This window comes from Carlito syrichta, unplaced genomic scaffold (assembly GCF_000164805.1).
Source record: "Carlito syrichta isolate Samal-C Ts95f unplaced genomic scaffold, Tarsius_syrichta-2.0.1 Scaffold67556, whole genome shotgun sequence".
NCBI lineage: Eukaryota > Metazoa > Chordata > Mammalia > Primates > Tarsiidae > Carlito > Carlito syrichta.
The window spans coordinates 98959-103840 of record NW_007011652.1 but is presented as its reverse complement, the minus strand read 5'-3'; positions in this window follow the sequence as shown (position 1 = coordinate 103840).

The following is a 4882-nucleotide window of genomic DNA, read 5'->3' as shown; positions in this document are numbered from 1 at the left end:
CCAACCCAAAAAAAAAAAAAAAAAAATCAGAAGATGTAAATATCCCTTAATCCCACTCACGTGGTCTTCTCCATCAGGAAACACCTTGGCGTCTCCCTCGGCTGCTGTTTCCCTCATATCACACATACCGTCCATCAGTGAGGGCTCTCAAACTTCCAGACATACCTTAATGTGACAACTGCTCCCCGGACCGCTGTCCCCACCCTGTCCTCGGCACCATCCTCTTCTACCTGAACCACTGCCGTAACCTCACTGAGCTTTTCCCTCTCTCCCCCTTAGTCTCTTGTCCATGTAGCAGGCAGAGAGATCCTATGAAAACCTCAGCCAGATCCCGCCCCTCCTCTGCTCTGAACTGTCCAGCGGCTCTAGTCTCACTTGGGGTAGAGGCCTAAGTTCTCACCACAGCCCTTGAGGTCCTGCCCCCCCTCCACACTGGCCACCTCACTTTGCCCCACAGCCACCCTTCCGTGGACTTTGCATTTGCCGTTCCCTCTGATTGGAATGCTTTTCCCACATCTCTGTGGGGCTCCATTCCCACTCATTCAGGTCTGTGCCCCCATGTAACCTTATCTCAGGGATCTTCTCTGAGCTCCCTTCCTGGAAACCGTCCTCTGCCCCCCATGCTGGGCCAGTGTCTCCTCTGGGCTCCCTCATGCTAGGCCAGCCTCCTCTGGGTCATCACTGTCTGGGGACAAGTCTGCGTCTCCCTGTGGACTGTGGGCCTATGAGGACAGGACTGGACAGATGAGTTCCCAGGACCCCCAGCATGGGCACGCACAGAGCAGGCACTTGGATGGCGTGTGGATAGTGCTGGGTGCTGTGGGTGGATGAGTCTTCACATGCTTTCAACAAATATTTGTTCAGCCGGCCACGGTGGCTCACGCCTGTAATCCCAGCACCTTGGGAAGTTGAGGTTGGAAGATTGCTTGAGCCCAGAAGTTCGAGAGCAGCCTGGGCAACATAGCATAGCAAGACCTCATCTCTAGAAAATATTTACTGAGGTCCCCGCAACTCCTTTGGCCAGTCCCTGTGAAGAGGGGCTGGGGATGGGGTTGTGAAGCAATCAGATACGTCTCTCTCAATCCTGTTCTGGGGCAAACAAGCAGCACACAGGTAAACAAGTAGATACATGTCAGGAGGTAACAGTGCTGTGAAGAAAAGATAATGCAAGATGCAAGGCTACTATTTTCCCTCCCCATAAAGGTCACGTTTGGGCAGCCACCTCAGTGAAAGTGAGCCATGTGTCTAGAAATACATAATCTCCTATCTGGAAGAAGGTTCCAGGCAGTAAGAACAGCAAGCGCAGAGGCCCTGAGGCAGCACCGTGCTTGGCAAGCTCAAGGAACAACACTGTGAGCCAAGGGTAGGGGGTGGGAGGTGAGGCCAGAGAGGTGACAGGGCCTTGTCGCCATCATAAGGACTTTGGCTTTTGCTCTGGATGAGGCAGGGCCCATGGGAAGGCTCTGAGGGATGTGGTGGTGCTAGTTCTAGCAGGATCCCTGCCTGCCAGTGTTGGGGACGGCCTGTGGGGCAAGGAGGTGATGGTGGCTGGATCCAGGAGGAGGGCAGAGTTGGGATGGTGACAGGTCATGGAGTCAGGATGCCTTTTTTTTTTTTTTTTTTTTTGAGTCGAGGTCTTACTCTGCTGCCCAGGCGGGAGTGCAGTGGCATGATCATGGCTCACTGCAGCCTCCAACACCTGGGCTCAAGTGATCCTCCTGCCCCAGCCTCCCAAGTAACTAGGACTACAGGCACGTGCCTCCATGCCCGGCCAGTTTTTAAAATTATGTGTAGAGATGAGGTCTTGCCATGTTGCCCAGGCTGGTCAGGATGCCATTTTGATGGTGGCACCCACAAGCCTTGCAGATGGATTGGTTGTAGGTGGGAGAGAAAGCAAGGAGGACAAGGACACTCTGTCCACTCTCTGGGGTGTCCTTTGCCTCGATGATCACCCTCTCCACCCCGCCAAGAGTCTCCTGACAACCCTAGGAGGTCTTTTTATGCTTCATTTCACCGGTGAGAACCAGAGCAAGGAGGCTGCTTGCTGAGTGCAGTGATGTGCCCAGCTCCCTGTAGGGAGTCTTGGAAGACTGTCACCCCGCACCTCCTCTCCCTGAGCCTGCACTCTCATCCTCTGTGTTGGGAATGGTCAGCTGTGGCCATTCCTGTTACTATATGGCCCCAAATTAACATTGTTTTTGCCATTTTTTTTTTTTGAATTGGAGTCTCACTCTGTCGCCCAGACTGGAATGCAGTGGCCGCTCCCGGCCACCGCAGTCTCGCCTGCTGGGCTCCGGCGATCCTTCCGCCTCAGCCTTCTGAGTAGCTGGAATTACAGGCGCGCGCTACCACGCCCGGCTGATTTTTTGATTTATTGTAGAGATGAGGTCTTGCTGCCCAGGCGGGTCTTGAATTTTTGCCATTTTTAAGAGGTTGAAAAACTTAAAGGGAATTTTTTTTTGGTGTGTGAAAGCGATATAGAATTCAGATTTCAGAGTCCCAATAAGGTTTTCTTGGAGCACAATCCTGTTCACTTGTTTACTCTGGCAGAATCGAGCGCTTACGACAGAGTGAAATATTTACTACCTGGCCCTGTACATAGAGAGCACGCCAACTTCGGCTATATATTTTGCCAAGAAGAAAAATAAAATAAAAGATTAAAATTACATATTTTGCCAAGGATTCTATTTGGGCCACCAGTGGGGGTGTCAGATGGGTAAGACTTGGCAGCTGGTTATGCAGTGTGGGTGATCAGTCAGATTTTTGAGGGGGAGCTCTTGCTAACAAATGTTTTTAAGGGGCCTGGGTGCATTAGAGTATACCTCTTCCTTCCTTTTAAATGAGAATGTTAAAGTTGTCTTTTTTTTTTTTTTTTTTGGGAGTTGGAGTTGGAGTCTCACTCTGTTGCCCAGGCTAGAGGGTAGTGGCACGCTCCTGGTCACTACAGCCTTGACCTTCTGGGCTCAAGCGATCCTTCTGCCTCAGCTTTCCACGTAGCTGAAACTACAGGCACGCGCCACCATGCCCGGCTAAAAGTTGTCTTAAATATACAAATACATGGTACAGAATTCAAAAGGTGCAGAAAAAAATCGAAATCTACAGCTAAAAATCTCCCATGGTATCTCTTCCGTCTCCCAATGAGAAACACGGAATGATGTTCTCTTGTGTTTCCATAAATACTGTCAAACTGCTCCCTCCTTGAAGCTGGCTTAATCGGATGCCCCTAACCACAAGGGATTTGAAGATCTGTTCCTCCATAGCTTCAGCAATACAATGTATTATCAACCTTATTTTTTTTGAGTCAGGGTCTTGCTCTGTCCCCAGGCTGGAGAGCAGTGGTGCAATCATGGATCACTGCAGTCTTGACCCCCTGGGCTTAGGTGATCCTCCTGCCTCAGCCTTCCAGGAAACTGGGACTACAGGTGCGTGCCACTACATCCATTTAATTTAAAAATTTTTTTTGTAGAGATGAGGTATCGCTCTGTTTCCCAGTCTGGTCTTGAACTCCTGGGCTCAAGCAGTCTTCCTGCTCAGCCTCCCAAAGTTCTGGGATTACAGGCATGAGCCCTTGCACCCGGCCCATCAACCTTTTTGGTCCTTCTTAATCTCAGAAGAATCCTGTAGCATTGCAGCTTTAATTTGCATTTTGCTGCTTCTCAGTGACATTGTAAATATCTTTATGTTTTCCATAGCCATCTTTTTTATTGAGTCGGAGTCTCACTCTGTCGCCTAGCCTGGAGTGCAGTGGCACACTCAAGGCCACTGCAGACTTGACCTCCTAGGCTCAGGGAATCCTTCTGCTTCAGCTTCCCAAATAGCTGAAATTACAGATGTGCATCACCACACCTGGCTAATTTTTTTTTTCAGAGAAGACCCAAGTCTTTTTATTTTATTTTGTATTTATTTATTTATCTTTATTCCTTATTTTTAAAATGTAGAGTATAATTCAGGGTTAGGTACATATGTGGTTATTATACAGGTAAAGTGTGGGTACCCTTATTGATGTTATGTGCCCCCCCCGGCAGTGACCCACTACTGCCAATCCCCCCCCCCTTTTTTTTTGAGTTGGAGTCTCACTCTGTCACCCAGACTGGAGTCTAGTGGCCGCTCCCGGCCACCGCAGCCTCGACCTGCTGGGCTCCGGCGATCCTTCCGCCTCAGCCTTCCGAGTAGCCGGAATTACAGGCATGCGCTACCATGCCCAGCTGATTTTTTTTATTTTTATAAAATGAGGTCTCGCTGCCTAGGCGGGTCTCAAACCCGCGGGCTCAGGCAATCCACTCACCTCAGCCTCCCAAAGGTGCGGGATTACAGGCTGAGCCACCGAGCCCGGCTTAATCCCTTTCTTATAGTATTATAAATGTTCAGGATTCACTTATGAGTGAGTACATGTGGTACTCAGAAACATTTTTTGATTTATTGTAGAAATGAGGTCTCGCCAAATTGCCCAGGCTGGTCTTGAACCCACCACACTCAGCCAATAAAATTATTTTTTAAAAAAGAAAATGGCCGGGCTCGGTGGCTCAGCCTGTAATCCCGTGCCTTTGGGAGGCTGAGGTGAGTGTATTGCCTGAGCCCGCGGGTTCGAGACCCTCCTGGGCAACTTGGCGAGACCTCATCTCTATAATAAATAAAAAAAAATAAAAAAGAAAATATTCTCCATAAATCACCAAATGTCCCCTGATGTCCCCAAATGAAACACTCATGAAGACAGGTCACAAAGAGGGAGGAGAGAATAAAGATGGTTATGAGCCGGAAGCGGTGGCTCACGCCTGTAATTCCAACACTTTGGGAGGCCAAGGTGAGAGGATTGCCTGAGCCTGGGGGTTCGAGACCAGCCTGGGCAACTTGGCGAGACCTCATCTCTACAATAAATCACAAA